Raw genomic sequence first — 18,518 nt, 5'->3', positions numbered from 1 at the left:
AATGTTTCACGGGATATGGAATGAATGCGGGTAAATGGAGTTCTGATACAAATCAGCCCTCGTCTATCTGACCGGTGGAGCAGCTTTCAGGGCTGAATACCTTCCTCCTGTTGCTGATGGTCCTGTGACGCACGCAGGAATGTCCCAGCAGAGTGAAATTTCACTGGATCCCAGCACACACTCAGCAGGAAGCCCAATTCAAGGACAAACCCGGTGTATCCACCCTGAGCCCAGATTGCTGCTCCCTCAGTGTCCAGCAACGTCTGCAGCCCCTGCACACAGAAGTGGAATTTCAAAAGAAGGAAGGAATCTGTCAGCGTTCGAAACATATTGACAAAGAATCCAAGGGGATCTGGGAAAGTTGGGATCTTTCTTTACTCGAGGTGAGTTGGACATCAAACTGTGTCCTGTCAGTATAGAGCTGCATTGAAGGGCTGGTATCATCTTTGAAAGAGCTGCCAATTAGTTTCATTCCCCTGCTCTTTTCCCCAGAAGCCTGCAAACTTTTCCCTTTAATTACAGACCCAATTCACTTTAGAAAGTCACTACTGAATCTGCTTCCACCTTTCAGGCAGTACATTCCAGATCATAACTCACTGAGTAAGTATTGTTTTCTCTTCTGCTCTCTGTATTTTTGCCAATTGCTTGACGTGATCTGTTTACTTGTTCACCTTTTGTTAAACGCGTTTACTGAGTGGATTCAGATTTAAATCTCAACCAGGTTTGTAGGCGTGATGCCATATTTACACATGGGAGAGAAGCTGTGGGGAACACACGATGGACATTTCAGATAAATCAAAGAAACAGCACACTTTGCGTTTGAAACAAAGCTGATTTATTTTACTCATACCACAACATGAAATTCCCATTATCTTGCCGGTCTTTGTTTCGTACACATGCTGCGTCCACCCTGTGGGCTTTAACTTTGCTGACAAGCCTGTTACATAGTACCATATCAAATCCCTTTATCAAATCATGTGCACATCAACCATATTACCCACATCATCCTCCACTATTACCTCATCAAAAAACTCAAGCAAATTAGTTCAAAATGATTTGCCCTTAACAAATCCGTGCCGGCCTTCCTTAATTAATCCTCATTTGTCCAAGTGACTGTTGATTTTGTCCTGAATCCCAGCTTCTAAATGCTTTCCCACATCGAGATTAAACTGACTGGTCTGTCGGTGCTGGGCTGATCCTTCCATTTAAGATTAGTCAGGATTTAATATGAGTGCCAGGAAGTCTGAGGAAAACCAGGGAAATGATGAAATTGTAACTACATTTAAAGACACTCATAACTGATAAGTCGCTGAATAATTAATCAGAGTACAAGATATAAATTGCAGCTGAAGGCTAGACAGGGTATTTGGAATGGAGAAACGACAAATACTGTGGACTATTAAAATCTGAAATTAGAAACAGTAAAAACTGGAAACACTCAGCAGGTCTGGAAGAATCTGTAGAGAGAGAAACAGAATTAATGTTTCCAGTCTGTGAGTAAGCGAAAAGGTGGATGTGGGAAGAAAGAAGGAAAGGTCTGTGAAAGACTGCAGGGTGGGAGAGATTAACTGACAAAAGCTTTCATGAAGTAAGATCAAAGGGGGTGGGAATGTCTAGATGAGTTGTGAATGTCACGATAGCAACTGCCTGAATGCAAAGTGAATAAAACAGAGATCAATGAGAGAGAAAAACACAGACAGAAAGAAATAAAAAAAAAATGGGAGCAGAGATATGATATAAAATTGTTCAACTCAATTTTGATTCCTGACGGCTGTGAACTGCTCCCTTTTCACTTGGTAATAAACTGCTACATTTCAATCTATTCCCAGTTCAGATGAAAGGTCACAGAGCTGGCATGTTAACTCTCTTCACAGGTGCAGGCCTGACCTGCTGAGGTTATTCATTTATTTTCGGGTCAGGTGGATCAAAAGAAGAAGCTTAAGAATAGAAACTGCATTTTGGATTCTGACTTTATACAAAATAATCTATCCTGGTGTGAAGGACAAACATTTTCAGATTTCTTGAAGCCAGTTAAAATAAGTTGGAAGGTAAATCCTGAAATTCTGTAAATTTTAACTAAAACCAGAGAAGCAGAAAGCTGCTGATGGTTAACAGGGCCTGGGTGGTGGTGGGGGGAGGTGTCCGGAGGAAGTCTGACACACACTGCACAGGGTGAGCAGGGGAAAGGGAAACTTGGTTAAACAAGGAGCCAGGGACAACATCAGAAGACGGGAATAACAGGGAATAAAGCTGTGGGATCTTAATCAGAGAATCATAGAATATTTACACCACAGAAGGAGGCTGTTCAGCCTGTGTTGTCTGCCCCGCCCCCGATGGAACAATTTACCGAATGTCACCTCCTGCAATGATCCTGCAGCCCTGCATATTCCTGCTTGGGTTAAACAAGACTTAGTTAAGCGACAGCATAGCAAAAAAAAAAGCAACTTGTTCATAGAGTGAATCGGGGTGGGGTGCAGGTTAATGTACCTGTGCAGGTCAGTGAGGACCCCTTAGATCCGTCAGCCTTCTGCATGCAGTGTTCAGAGGCCCCTGGAGGAGGGGAGGAAGAAGCCATTTGAGACACAGCATAACACGGGGGAGTCACCCATTCACCACTCCCCTGGTTACACAAACGACTCACCTTGGATTGTCCCACACCTGGGCAGGGCGGAGCCAAGGTGCAGGAAGCTGCAGGCTGGTAGGTTGAGCTGTGAACTGGGCAGAGTTCGAGGGTTTGAGTGACCGGTCTGGGGCTATATCAGAGCAGCAGCACAGTCACTGCTTCCCCTTTCCTCATGGAAGTTTCACTGGAGTCGTGTTGGTGAGTGTTTCTAAATTCTGTCTCACTATCCCGTGAATGGTGGTGGATTGGAGGTTGCTGTGTGTTAGATTATATTGTTTCTCTTCTTTCTTTCTGCTTCTCCCACTCCCACTTCCAGGCTGCAGGTTCCGGTGACTCCGGTTTTCAGTCTCGGCCTTGGAATGGGTGCGCAAGAGCAGTAGCGCGGCTTGTTGTTCTACAATAATGGCGGATGATCTACCCAGAATCCCTCGCAGGTTAGAATAAGCTCCATCTCCATCAGCAGGAGCGCAAACCGACCTCATTTCACTGTTTTGAATTTCATTTTCCGTTTCTCAGTCTAGTTGGCGATCCTATTTATGTCTATTTTGCCTATTTGTGTCTGCTCTGAAGAAGAGTCATATTGGCTCGAAACGCTAGCTGTTTCTATCTCCACAGATGCTGCCAGACCTGCTGAGATTTTCCATTATTTCAGATTTCCAGCGTCCGATATTTGCTTTTAGCTATTTGTGTCTGACTGTATTTTGCTGCAGTTGTCCCCATTCTAATCTCTACCCACCTGATTGTTATCAAATAAAATTGTGACAACCTACATCCAAATAATAGCGCACAACTTTTAGATAAAGCAGTTTCTAGCGCTCACAGAAATGTGAGAACTGTGCCCGCCACTATTTAGCGGGTGTCCTGACTGTTTTATTGCAGGTTGACAGCAGGTCAGGTACCTGAGCGCTTAACTTTGTTTCTCACTCCACAGATGCTGCCCGATCCGCTGAATATTTCTAGTATTTTATCTTTTTACTTCAGCCTCTGCAGAATTTTGCATTTGTTTTATTGTTTTGTGTAACCGAGTTTAGAAACACAGGCGGACCAGTTAGGAGCCGGTTGGAGTCTGGGGGGGGATGTTGGATGCGGAAGCCGGTCCCTGGCCTCCTGTGTGGGTGTTTACTGTTGTTTCAGTTTGGCTTGGAGCGGAGCTGCGGGAGAAGCTGCCGAGTTTAACCCCGAGGACAGTGGAATCCAGTCGGGCCCAGCAATTTCCGATGTGGAACTGTCAAAGGAGGTAGATTCCAGGAGAGATTGGTTTTCTGCACTGACACTATCCATTCAATGTAAAGTAGTCCTGTTTTAGCGACAGGTATTTCTATACTGCCTTTGAATCCATTTGACATATCAAGACTGCTTAAAAAGAATTTTTAAAACAATCTTTGAACCTGTTGGGTCAGTCAGCTTTCAAGGTCATTTTGTAAGGTTGGCCCCACAAATTATCAGATTCATTCAGCTGGATTTCATAATCTACCTTTGTGTTTTTGTGGGTTCTCTCTCACTCCTTTTTTCTGTTGTAAATCAATTGCACAGAGGATTAGAAGATGAACCAGTCAGGAAACTGAAACCAAATATCACATCAGGGTCTGACACAGTCGCCCAATTTATCATAACCTGAATATCATCAGATTGAGAAAGTGGAAGGAAACAGCACCGTTTACAGTGGGGAGAAACTGTACACGTGTTCTGTTTGTGGACGAGGCTTCAGCCGATCATCTGACCTCTCAGAACATAATTGTAGCCACTCTGGGGAGAAACCATAGAAATGTAAGGATTGTGAGATGGTATTCCATTACCCATCCCAATTGGAAACTCATCAGCGCACTCACACTGGCGAGAGACCGTTCAGCTGCTCCACATGTGGGAAGGGATTCACTCAGTCATCCAACCTGCTGAGACACCAGCGAGTTCACACAGGAGAGAGGCTGTTTACCTGCACAGTGTGTGAGAAGAAATTTGCTGATTGATCCACCATTCTAAATCTCCAGTACATTCACGCTGGGGAGAGACCATTCACTTGCTTAGTGTGTGGGAACAGAGACACTCAGTTGTCCAATCTGCTGCGAGACCGGAGAGTTCACACTGGGGAGAGGCCATTTGCCTGGTCTGAGTGTCGAAAGGGATTCACTCAGTTATCCCACCTGCTGCCACACAAGCGCACTCACACAAGGGAGAGGCAGTTCACCTGCTCCAAGTGTGGGAAGGGATTCACTCTGCCAGCTAACCTGCTGACACACCAGCGAGTTCACAGGTTACTACAGTGATTAGATTTTGCTGTTAATCACATCCAGGATGAACCATGTTCATTGGGGTCTGTTTCTGCTGATGTTAATATACCCCAGCCCTGTCATTCTGGTTAATATTCTGAATAAAATCAAATAAATCAGCTTTGTATTAAACACACAGTTGGTTGATTCTTTTTAATATGTCAAACACAAGTTAGTTCCTTTGAATGGCTCTCCCTCTCCTTCAAACCTGCCATCATCAATTCCTCATCAATCAGAACAAATCTTGACCCTAATATCCTTGCAAACTCTCTCCCCATCTCTCTACATCCTTTGCTCTCTAAAATCCCTGTCACCTTCCAGACCCATGCCCATCTTTCCTGAAACTCCATGTTTCATTCAGTGCAATATGATTTTCGCCCCTGTCACAGTGTCGAAACAGCTCTTCTCAAAGTCACAGGTTACATCCTCTGTGAAACTGACAAAGGTAAACTCTCCCTCACTATCCTTCTCTGCCTATCTGCAGCCGTTGTCAGCGTTGTCCAAACCTCCTTCTTTCAATTCCTTTCCACCGGTGTCCAGCTGGGTGGGACTGCACGCTCCTGATTCCTTTCTTATCTATCTCACTGTCGCCAGAGAATCACCTGCAGGAGCTGTGATTATTTCAGTTATATTTTCACAGACTCACTCACTCGGTAAGTGATCAGCTGTCACTGAACTTTGACATGCAGATGTTTCGTTATCACTCTCACAATGATCGTAACTTACAGGCCAACTGCATCTTTCTACAGTGGCCATTCTGGATATGATCAACAGAGAAGAGTGAAGACATTATAGCCACTACCCAAATTCATAGTCGTAAAACAATTGATAATTCCCATTAGAATATAAAGCACACCAGTGTTAGTCTGTGACAGACTTATTGAAACAGATTCATTACCAAGCCTTGGCCAACAGCTCCATTATTGCAGGATGCAGATGGTAGGAGATGGACCTTGACCATTCTTACTTTGCAATCCCTATGTTAGCATAATCTCACCCTCATTTATACAGACTCACTCAGTACGTGATCAGATCTCACTGAACTATGACACAAGCTGTGATATCTGAGATACATTGATGCAGACTCACTCACTCAGTAAGTGATCAGATCTCACTGAGCTAATTGTCGTGACTCACTGGGGATCGTGCATTGTAATATAAAGCACCATTGTTCCCCAAGCCACGACAATTGTGAAAAATTTAACCAAACCACCAGATTACCCCAATTCTACCTGTTTAATTTAGGTAAACAGAATACAAGTACCAGTTTAGTAAGCTGAAGAAGCAAATAACTGTTCATGGAACAAATTGTCTTTAACCAGCGACAAAAGAAGGAAATATGAACTGTTAATTTCTAACACTATAGCTTAAACTCGAACCCTTCCTTAATCACCCCGCACCACCACCACACAGCCCCCCACCACCACCCCCCCCCCCCCACCACCCCCCCACCACCCACACACACAAACATATGACACCAAAAACATGCATTTTAATGGTGAGATAAAACAGTTCACTAGCACCAATCTGGAGTACAGGATTCAATGGCTTGATTTTGATCAGTGTCTTCCAAATTCCTTTCAGTGGTTTGTTGATGGCACAAGCTGGTCTTCCAGCACATTCAGCCTTTAGTCCACTGGTTTAGCACTTGCCTTTCAATGTTTCTAACGATGATTTTTCTTTTTCCTTTTTACAGGAGTTTCCTCAGAGAGAGAGAGCAGGTTGTAGAGATATGAGGAAAAGTGATTTTATGTATTTTCTCTTTGCAGGTCAGGGGCTTTCTGTTGCACTGCAACCACACAAACCCTGCTCACTTGATCAGGAGCCAATTAAAATGCTGTTGTCAGGCACCTTCCTTGGTCCAGGACTACTTTCAGGCAACATCCTATCTTTCATGACGCACTCGGTTTCAAAACTGCAACATTTTATGTACGTCTCTTCCTTTTCTAGTAGACATGTCTTTCAAACTGCAGCCATTGTAGTTTTAAATCCACAGTCCAAAAGAATTAGAGAAAAATAAAAAGGATGTGTTCATTACATATGACACAAGCTGTGTCTACCTGAATTACATTTACACAGACTCACTCAGTAAGTGATCAGGTCTCACTGAAATATGACACAAGCTGTGTCTATCTGAGTTACATTTATAAAGACTCATTCACTCAGTAAATTATCATATTTCACTGAACTATGACACAAGCATATTCCAATCACTCACACAGACTGTATACAGAAGACCTAGTCGTTCTACCTACATCAGCCCTTCTGCACAAGATTGACAGAGAAAATTAACTATGTTATTGTCTACCCCACAAGCTCACAGTGTTACAAACACCTGGAACTTCCTTTTAGAATGTAAAACTAGGAGGCCAATTGTGTATTGGGCTTCAGCAGTCATATTGATAGAGATTTATTGTCAGGATCAACCAACAATTTTTACCACATCACAGGATTGGTATGGTGCATAAGGAGGCCTTTTGGCCCATCATGTCTGCACTGGCTCTTCGAATGAGAACGAACCCAGTTCCATTCTTCCACCTTCCGCCATCACCCAGTATATTCTTCCATTTCAGATTACAGTCTAATTCCCTCCTGAATGCTTCAATGGGACTTGCCTCCTCAACAGTCCCACACAACACATTTCAGACCCTAACCACTCGCTGCATGAAAATGTTTTCCCTCATATCACTGTTGATTCTTTTACTGATCACTTTAAAACTGTGCCCTCTCGTTCTCGTTCCTTAGACGAGTGGGGACAGTTTCTTCTTATGTACTCTGTCCAAACCCCACTTGATTTTGAATACCTCTATCAAATCTCCTCTCAACCTTCTTTTCTCTAAGGAAATCAGTCGTAATTTCTCCAATTTATCTTCATATGAATATTTTCTGCACTCTCTCCAATGCCTTCAAGTCTCTCCTAAAGTGTGGCACCCAGAACTGGGCACAACACTCAACTTGACGTCAAGCTAGTGACTTATACAAATTCAACAAAACCTCCTCACTCTTGTACTCTATGCATCTATTAAGAAAACCCAGGATACTGCATAATATATCCAGGCCCCTTTGCTCCTGCAACCCCTTTAGAATTGTACTGCTTAATTTATATTGCCCCTTCATGTTCTTTCTACCAAGATCACCTCACATTGAACTTCATCTGCCACCCGTCCACCCATTCAACTGACTTGTCTCTGTCCTTTTGAAGTTCTACACAATCCTTCTCACAGTTCACAATACTTCCGAGTTTTTGAAAACTCCCAAACTTTGAAACTGTTCCCTTTACATCAAGATCTAGGTAATTAATATATATCAGGAAAAGCACGGGTCCCAAAACTGATCCCTGTGGAACTCCACTACAAACCTTCCTCCAGCCTGAAAAGCATTCATTAACTATTACTTTCTGTTTCCTTTCACTGAGCCAATTCCGTATCCATGCTGCCACTTTCCCATTTATTCCAGGAGCTTTCTCACAAGTCTGTTGTGCAGCCCTATATCAGATGCCTTTTGGAAGTCCATGTACACCACATCAACAGCATTGTCCTCATCAATTCTCTCTGTTACCTCTTTGAAAAACCGCCGGAAGTTAGTTAAACATGATTCTCCCTTAAGAATTCCATGCTGGCTGTCCTTAATTAAGCCACATTTGGCCATGTGACTGTTAAGTTCGTCCATATTGCAGTCTCTCGAAATTCCCCAACCACTGAATCCGCAAGGACCACATGGCTCAGGGGCCACATCCGGGATTTATAAACCCTGTCCCCCAACATTGACCTCTCACAATGCCCAGGTGATTGACGGCAGCTCCAGGCCAATAGGAAGGAGGCCCCTTGGGCTGGAGGACCGCATGGGAGCGGCTGGTCCTCCAACCTATCGGAGTGAATGAGGGGCAGGGCTGAGCCAGGATCTCCCTTGTTGGCTGAAACTCTGCATCATTCCGAAAGCTGATTTGTCTCAAACTCCAGGAGAAAACTGGACCTTTCTGTTTATGACTTTAAACAGATGAAACCCCGTGGACATTTCAACATCTGTTACTGAAATGTGGGAACATATTAAAACAATGTACAAACAATTTAAGGGCTGAGTCCAAAGCATAAATGGGCAGACAGGGAAAGTCACCATGAGAACAAGGAGGGTCTCTGGTTTCAATAAATGAATGGGCAGAAGGGTTAGGACAGGTTAGGGAGAAGGTTCATTCAGAACATCAAGTGAAAGCCAAGGCCAGGGAGTGGGGTCCCATCGCATACAGGTTGGGAAGAAAGGAAAGTTTACCTTTGTCACAGTCTTATAGGATGTTATTTGTGGTTTTGAAAAGAACTGGTTTGGAACTGTAATGGGGCAGAAACCTGATCAGAGGAATTCAAATGTTGAGTTCGGGGAAAGATAGACACAGATTTGGGAGACTACAAAATGTTTAAGGATTTTTGAAGGGAAAGTGTGGCTGGATTTGGGGTGGCAGCATGCAAAGGTGGAGGAGTGAAGGGCTTGTTTTTTATTTCAGGATGGTGGTAATGATGGAAGATTTAAAGGAGAGAGGGACAGTGCCTGAAAGAAGAGAACCATTGACAATGACGTCAAGCATGGGGAAGTTGTGTAGTCAGTAGTTTAGTGGGAATAGGGCCAATGGAGCAGGTGATGCACACAGAGGGCACTGAGAGGGCATGAGGGGAGATGGGGGAGAAACTGGAGATAGATGTGGGTTGAGTGCTCAGACAAGATGGATCTTTAGAGACAGTTTGTCCCGTTGGGCTAGTTGTAGGGAGGGAAGCAGCAGAGGCAGCTGATCGGATTGTCTCAATCTTAGTTTCAAAGAAGCTCCATGAGCTCCTCACACTTGTTGTTGGAGGTGAGGATGGAGGAGACAGGGGAGAGGGAGGGCCCTTCAAAAGGAACTAACTTGTGTTAGAGATATTTAAAAAACTTGACATATATCTGATTTATTTGAATCTTATCCGGAATCTGTAAGTGAGCTGGAGTTTATTAACATCAGCAGAAACACACTCCAATGAACAGGCTTCAGACAAGAATACCATTAGGATCTAAATCCAACCCGAGTAGTTACTTGTGAACTCACTGGTGTCTCAGCAGGCAGGATGACCGAATGAATCCCTTCCCACACTCGGAGCAGGTAAACAGCCTCTCCCCAGTGTGAAGTCGCTGGTAAGTCAGCAGGTTGGATGACTGAATGAATCCCTTCCCACACTGAGTGCAGGTGAACAGCCTCTCCCCAGTGTGAACTCGCTGGTGTTTCAGTAGGGTGAATGAATCAACAAATTCCTTCTCACACACACAACACACGAATGGCCTCTCCCCAGTGTGAGTGCGCTGATGAATTTCCAGCTGGGATGGGGAATTGAATCGCTTTCCACAGTCCCCACATTTCCATGGATACCCTCCAGTGTGACTGTGCTTGTGTTTCAACAGGTCAGATGATCGCCTGAAGCCTCGTCCACACACAGAACACTTGTATGGTTTTTCCTTCCATGTTCAAAATCCAAAGCTATTCAGGTAACAATAAATTGGGCGACACCGTCAGATCCTGATGTGATGTTGGATTTGAGATTCCAGACTGCAAACCCTATGAAAGTAGTTTAAAACAGACAAAAGGTAGTGAGAGAGAACTCACAATAACACAAAGGCAGGTTGTGAAATTGAGGTGAATGAGTTGATGGATGGGAACTAGGAAAAAGTGACCATGAAAGCTTTCAGCCCCAAGGGGTTCACTAATGTCCATCAAGGAAGGAAACCCACCAAAGGGGCGCATATAAAACTCCAAAATCTATGGGAGGAAAGAGGGGGAGATGGGAGAGCCAAGGCGTGAAGGAGAGGGATGTTACACATCTGCAACTCTACAAGAACTTTGACAGAATCTCCCAATCTCTCATCCTCCGCCCCCTAGAAGGACCAGGGTAGCAGGTGAATCACCTCCAAGTCACACACTGTCCTGACTTGTCTGACATCCAGTGCTGGATAAACAGGCATTTCCTCCATTTAAATATTGGGAAGGCTGAAGCCATTGTCTTCAGTTCCTGCGCCAAACTCCACTCCCTAAGCATCATTGCCATCCATCTCTCTGACAACTTTGAGGCTGAACCAGACTGTTCACAATCTTGGTGTCATATTTCACCCCAAGCTGAGCTCCTGAATACATATCACTAAGGCCGTCTATTTCCACCTCAGTGACTTTGTGTAACTTCATTCCTAACTTCGCTCACTTGCTGCTGAAACTCATCCATTCCTTTATTCCCGAAAACTGGACAATTCATAGCCACCCACATAAGATGGTGTCATTTAAAACGGTGCTTCCTGTGTCTTTACTAGCACCAAGTCTCGTTCATCCAACACCCTTGTGCTCACTGAGCTACATAGGCTCCTGGTTAAGCAGCACCTCAATGTTCAAATTCTCATCCTTGTTTTCAAATCCTAGTTACCTCGGCCCTCACTATCTCTATAATATCATCCAACCAACATCCGTCCCAGATACCTGGGCTCATCCCACAGGAGCATTATAAGGAGAAATTAGGTCAGGTGACCAAAAGCTTTGTCAAAGAGTTGGGTTTTAAGGAGAGTCTTAAAGGAGGAAAGTGAGACAGAGGCAGAGAGGTTCAGGGAGGGAATTCCAGAGCTTTGGGCCTCTGTGACTGAAACCATGGTCACTAAAGGTGGAACAAGTCTGACTGGGAATGTACAAGAGACCAGAATTAGAGGAGCACAGCTATCTCAGAGACTTGTAGGGTTTGGGGAGATTACAGGGATAGGGAGAGGTGAAGGCATGGAGGGCATTGAACAGAAGAATGAGAATTTTAAAATAAATTCATGTCTTGACTCGGACCAATATGGGTCAGCAAGTATGCGGGAGATAGAGGTACTTGGCATGAGTTAAGACATAGGCAGCAGTTTTGGGTGAATTCAATTTATGGAGGGTAGAAAATTAGGTCAAAAATTAACAGGCAGGACTTCAAACGTAGTAATCTCTGAATTACTCTCAGTGCCACGTGCAAGTGAGTACAGAAATAGGAGGATAAGACAGGCGAATGTGTGGCTGGAAAGATGTTGCAGGAGGGAGGGCTTTAGATTCCTAGGACACTGGGATTGGCTCTGTACAAGCTGGATGGGCTGCACTTGAACAGAGCTGGGACTGAGTTCCTTGCAGGGTGTTTTGCTAGTGTTGTTGGGAGAGCTTTAAACTAACTCGGCAAGGGTGTGGGAACCAGGACGTAGTATCAGAGAGGAGTACCAGGGTGCACTAAATACTGGGAGAGGCAGATAGCTGAGAAAGGTCATAGTTGGAGTCGGAGTAAGGGAGGAAGTCTTGAAGACTAAATCAGCGTGACTGTACATGTATGTGAATGCACAGAATGTAGTAAATACGATTGGGGAGTTACAAGTGCAGATTGCCATATAGAAATATGACGTTTTTGCAAGAATACTCACCTTGTATCCTGGTTACGAGGTGTTCAGAAAAGATAGGGCAGGAAGAAAAGGAGGAGGGGTGGCAGTGTTGGTTCAAGAGAGCAGTGCAGTGCTGGAGAAAGAGGATGTCCCAGAGGGTTCAAAGACAGAATCATTGGCTAGAGCTAAGGAACAAAGAGGATGCAATAGCATTCTTCGGTTTCGACAGATTGCTAACTAATGGGAAGGATGTAGATGAACAAATCTTCAGGGAAATTGCAGAGAGATGCAGGTATTATAGATTAGTTATAATGGGGGGCTTTAATACCCAAATTCGGACTGGGAACAGTGATAGTGTAAAGGGTGGAGAGGGGAAAGAGTTCCTAGATTGTGCTCAGGAGAATTTTCTGTAGCAATATGTGTCCAGTCCAACAAGAAAGGATGCACTGTTGGACCTGGTTCTTGGAAATTAAGTGGGCCAAGGAGGTCAAGTGTCAGTGGGGGATCATTTAGGAGACAGTGATCATTGTATTGTAAGGTTTTGGATGGCGGTAGGAAAGGACAATGTGCAATCCAGAGTAAGAATGATGAATTGTGGGAGAGCTGGCTTTCCTGGGGCAAGAATGGAGCTGGGTTGGATAGGCCGGAACCAAAGGTTGGCGACAAAAATGTAGCTGAACAATGGGCTCCATTCAAAGAAGAAATGGTTTGGGCACAGTCAAGGTATATTCAGAAGGGAAAGGTAGGGCAAACAAATCCAGAACTCCTTGGATGACAAAGGAGATAGAAATTAAGATAAAGAAAGAAAAAGTGTGCTTGTGACAGATGACTGGTAGAAAATGCAAGTGAGAACCAAGCATACTACAGAAAATTCAGAGGGGAGGTGAAAAGCAAATTAGAGAAGCAGAGCAGGATCATGAGAAAAGGCTGACAGCCAACAAAAAGGGGAATCCCTATTGACAATCCCTATCCCTATCGCCTATTGACACATAAATAGTAAAAGGGCGGTAAAAGGAGGATTAGGGCTGATGAAGGAACAAAGAGGGGATTTGCACATGGAGGCAGAGGGTATGACTGAGTTGTTAAATGAGTACTTTGCATCTGTCTTTACCAAGGAAGCCGATGCTACCGAGGTGACAGAGGAGGAAACTATCTCACTAGAAGGGTTCAAAATGCATAAAGAAAAAGTGTTGGATAAACTGTTGGTTGATGTATTGAAGAATATTGAAGGAAGTAAAAGTGGAAATCACAGGGGCACTGGCCATAATCTTTCGGTCTTCCCTCAGCTCAGAGGAGATGCCAGAGAACTGGGTAATTGTTCAAAATAGGTTGTAAGGATAAGCCCAGCAATCACTAACCAGTCAGTTTAACTTCAGTGTTGCGGAAGCTTCTAGAGACAATTGTTCGGGATAGAATCAGTAGTCACATGTGAAAATATGGGTTGATTAGGAAAAGCCAGCATAGATTTCAAAATAGAAAATCATGTTTACCTAACTTGCTGGAGTTTTTTTGAAGAGGTAACAGAAAATGTCAATGAGGGTAATCTTGTTGATGTGGTGTACATGGACTTTTAAAAGGCATTTGATGCAGTACCACACAACCAACTTGTGAGAAAAGTTATAGCTTATGGAATAAAAGGGGCAGTAGCAATGTGGACACAAAATTGGCTGAGGAATAGGAAGGAGAGAGCAATGGTTAACGAGTATTTTTCGGGCTGGAGGAAGGTTTGCATTGGAGTTCCCCAGGGGTCGGTATTGGGACCATTACTTTTCCTAATATATATTAATGGTTTAAACCTTGGTTGCAGCGGACAATTTCAAAGTTTGTGAATGATACAAAACTTGGAAGCAGTGTAAGGAGAGTAGTAAAGGACATCAAAAGGACATAGACAAGTTGGTGGAATGGGCAGATAGGTGGCAAATGAAGTTCAATGCAGAGAAGTGTGAGGTGATGCATTTTGGTAGGAACAACATGGAGAGGCATTATAAAATACGGGGTGGAATTCTTAAGGCTATGCAGGAGCATAGAGACATGGGTGTATATGTGAATAGATCATTGAATGTGGAAGGACAGATGGAGAGAAAAATTAATAAAGGATACAGTATCCTGGGCTTGATTAATAAGGGCACAGAGTACAAGAGCAGAGAGGTTATGCTGAGCTTATATATACACTAGTCAGACCTCCGCTGGAGCATTGTGTACAGTTCTAGGCACCACACTATAGGAAGGCTATGAACACATTGGAGAGCATGCAGAAGAGGTTTACAAGAATTGTTCAAGGGTTGAGAAACTTGAGTTACGAGGATAGGTTGGAGAAATTGGGACTGTTCTCCTTGGAGCAGAGGAGGCTAAGAGAAGCAAAAACAGCTCTGAAGAAAAGTCATATGGACTCAAAACTTTTACTCTGTTTTTCTCTCCACAGATGCTGTTAGACCAGCTGAGTTTTTCCAGCATTTTCTGTTTCTGTTTCAGATTTCCAGCTCTTTGCTTTTATCTTAGGCTAAGAGATTTGATCGAGGTGTTCAAAATTATAAGGGGGCTGGATAGAGTGGATATGAAGAAACTTCCTATTCACCAAGGGATCAAGAACGAGAGGGTGCAGACTTAAAGTGATTTGCAAAAGAAGCAAATGTGATGTGAGAAAAAACAAACGTTTTCACACAGCAAGTGGTTCGAATGTGCAATGCACTGCCTGGAAGTGTGGTGGAGGCAGCTTCAATCGAGGTATTCAAGAGGGCAATAGCTGATTATTTGGATAGAAACAATGTGCAATGGTGCAGGGAAGAAGCAGGAGAATGGCGCTAAGTCATGATGCTCATCTGGAGATCTGGTGCAGACACGATGGGCCGATGGGCCTCCTTCTGCCACGGAAAAATCCTGTGATTGAAAACGGTCACAATGTCCGGGTGATTGACGGCACCTTCGGACCAATAGGAAGAGGGGGCGGACCTGGAGGATTTCGCCTGTGCGGCTGATCCTCCAGCCAATCGAAGTGAATGAAGGGTGGGGCCAGACTGGGAGTGAAGCATGCGCAGTGCAAGCAATGGCGATGTAGGGATATTGCGCTGTTGAATCTGAAAGAGGTAACGGAATGAATGTTGGGGGCGGAGGGAGCGATGGATTTGGCGAGTGGGCAGAGAAGCTTCGTAAGCATGTTGTGTAAGCCGTAAAACCCGAAAAAGAACATCCCGGTACCCGGGGGACCATCGCTCCGTTTGTACCAAGCGAGGCCGTAGCTTTCTCCCAGTTTCAGACCCGTTGTTAACGGCCGCCATCTTTATTGGGGACAATGTGCAGTGGGGCGCATGCGCGGTCGCCATCTTTGTAGGGGGCAATGCTTGTGGAATCTTCATTGACAGAATGGGAACAACTTGTCCTTCAAACTGCTTCACGCTTTGAGTTACAATGTCTTATTGATGAGGCACAACAACGATATATGTCTAGGTCAGTGACAATAATTTATATTTATATTCTGCCTTTAACATTTTAAAACTTTCCAAGACATTTCACAGTAATGTCACAAAGTAACATTTGACACTGAGTCACATAAGGAGATATTAGAGCAAGATGACCAAAAGTTTGGTCAAAGAGGTGGGTTTTAAGGAGAATCTTAAAGGAGAGGGGTTTTAAGGAGAATCTTAAAGGAGGGAAAGAGGTGGAGAGATTTACGGAAGAAATTCTAGAGCTTTCGGCCTCGGCAAATGAAAGAATGCTCACCAATGGTGGAGTGATTAAAATCAGGAATGCTCAAGAGGCTGGAATTAGATGAGTGTAGAGATCTTGGAGGGGTGTGTGGCTCGAGGGGGTTACAGAGATAGAGATGATCACAAACATGGAGGAAAACTAGGATGGGAAGTTTAATGTTTTAGTGCTTCTTAAAAAGAAGTCTTTGTAGTCTTTGTAGGTCAGTGACAACAGGGGTGATGGGTGAACAAGACTTGGTGTGAGTAAGCACACGGGCAGTGGAATTTTGGATAACCTCAAGATTACAGGGAGGTTGAATGTGGGAGGCTGGCCGTGAGTGTGTTAAGATAATTAAGCATGGAGGGAACAAAGGAATGAATGAGAGTTTCAGCAACAGATGAGCTGAATATGGGGTGGAGTCGGGCGATGTTACTGAGGTGGAAATAGGCGGTCTTGGTGATGATGTGGATATGTAGTTGGAAGCTCTTCTTGGGGTGAAATATGTCAGTTTGGTTGTGAACAGGTTTGTTCAGTCTCAGACAGTTGTCAGGGAGAGGGATGGAGTTAGTATCTGGGGAGTGGAGTTTGTAGTGGGGACTGAAGACAATGACTTCAGTCTTCCCAATATTTGAATGGAGGAAATTTTTGTTCATCTAGTTCTGGATGTCAGACAAGTCAGGACAGAGTGTGACTTGGAGGGGAACTTGGAGGTGATGGTGTTCATATACATCTGCTACCCTGGTCCTTCTAGGGGATGGAAGTTGAGGGTTTGGGTGGTTCTGTCAAAGTTCTGGTCGAGTTGTAGAGATAAGAAGTTTTTCTCCTTCACCCCCTGTCTCTCACATATCTCTCTCTCTCCAGTTGTCTTCTCCCAGAGAGGCCAGAGTCTTGTGTAGGCCCAGACTGCGTGGCAGGTTCCCTTCCCTGAAGGACATGAGTGAACCAGTTGGGCTTTTATGACAATCTAGCAGCTGTCATGGTCACTTTTTCCCATTTCCGGCCCCACAAATTACCAGATTCATTCAGTTCAATTTCATAACCTGCCTTTGTGTTTTTGTGGGTTCTTTCTCACTCCTTTTTCTGTTTTAAATCAGTTTCACAGGGTATTAGAAGGGGAAGTTTTGCAGTTGGGAAACTGAAACCAAACATCACATCAGGATCTGAGTCAGGAGTTGTCCAATTTATCGTAACTTGAATATCATCGGATTTTGAACATGAAAGGAAAAAGCACCGTTCACAGTGGGGAAAAGCCTTGGAAATGTGGGATTGTCGGAAGGGATTCAATTACCCATTTGAACTGGAAACTCATTGACGCACTCACACTGGGGAGAGACCATTCATCTGCTCCATGTGTGGGAAGGGATTCATTTCATCCAGCCTTCTGAAACACCAGCAAGTTCACACTGACGAGAAAGCTTTTAAATGCTCAGAGTGTGGGAAATGCTTTAAAAGTTCTTGAGAGCTGATATCCCATCAACGTGTGCACACTAATGAGAAACCTTTTAAATGCCCAGACTGTGGGAAGTGCTATAAAAGCTCCAAGGAACTGATGTCCCATCAACTTACTCACACTGATGAGAGACCGTTCAGGTGCTCTCAGTGTGGGACTGGGTTCAAGCGATCAGCCGACCTTACTAAACACCAGCAAATTCATACTGGGGAGAGACCATTCACCTGCTCTGAGTGTGGGAAGGGATTCACTCAGATATCCCACCTGATGACACACCAACGTGTTCACACTGGGGAGAGACCATTCACCTGCTCCGAGTGTGAAAAGATATTCACTGATTCAGCCGGCCTGTTGAAACACCAGCGAGTTCACACTGATGAAAGACCTTTTAAATGCCCAGACTGTGGGAAATGCTTCAAAAGTTCTGGGAACCTGATTCGCCATCAACGCGTTCACACAGACGAGAGACCATTCAGGTGCTCTCACTGTGGGGCTGGGTTCAAGACATCATCTGACCTGCTGTCACACCAGCGCATTCACACTGGGGAGAGGCCGTTCACCTGCTCCAAGTGTGGGAAGGGATTCATTCGATCATCAAAACTGCTGAGACACCAGCGAGCTCACAAGTAACCACAGTGATTGGATTTTGCTGTTAATCACATCCAGGACTGAACCATGTTCATTGGACTCTGTTTCTACTGAAGTTAATAAACTCCAGCCCAGTTCTAGGGGACAATATTCTGGATAAAAGTCAAATAAATCAGCCTTCTGTTAAACACACAGTGTGTTGAGTCTGTTTAATATCACTGAGACAAGTTAGTTCCTTTTGAAGGGCTCTCGCTCTCCCTTGTCTCCTACATCCTCACCTCCAACCACAAGCGTGAGGAGCTCATGAAGCTTTTTTGTCACTAAGATTGAGACAATCTGATCAGCTGCCTCTGCTGCTTCCCTCCCTTCCACTAGCCCACTGGGACAAACTGTCTCTAAAGTCCCGCCTTGTCTGAGCCCTGAACCCACATATTTTCTTAGTATCTCTCCCATCTGCCCTCATGCTCTCCCAGTGTTCATCTTGTCCATCAGACCCACCTCCTGCTTCATCGACCCAATC

The 18,518-nt window shown here is 44.4% G+C and overlaps 1 long non-coding RNA gene across 1 annotated transcript; it reads left to right on the top strand.

The window, feature by feature from the left end:
- Nucleotides 1–3,651: 3,651 nt before the first annotated feature.
- On the top strand, nucleotides 3,652–18,190 carry LOC121273874. Its single transcript, XR_005942097.1, has 2 exons — nucleotides 3,652–3,860; nucleotides 17,055–18,190. It is a non-coding gene; the product is annotated as an uncharacterized LOC121273874 (long non-coding RNA).
- Nucleotides 18,191–18,518: the final 328 nt, after the last annotated feature.

The sequence above is a fragment of the Carcharodon carcharias genome (genome assembly GCF_017639515.1).
Source record: "Carcharodon carcharias isolate sCarCar2 chromosome 27 unlocalized genomic scaffold, sCarCar2.pri SUPER_27_unloc_2, whole genome shotgun sequence".
Classification (NCBI taxonomy): Eukaryota; Metazoa; Chordata; class Chondrichthyes; order Lamniformes; family Lamnidae; genus Carcharodon; species Carcharodon carcharias.
Note: the sequence above shows the minus strand (reverse complement) of the source record. Positions and strands in the feature narration are given on the sequence as shown.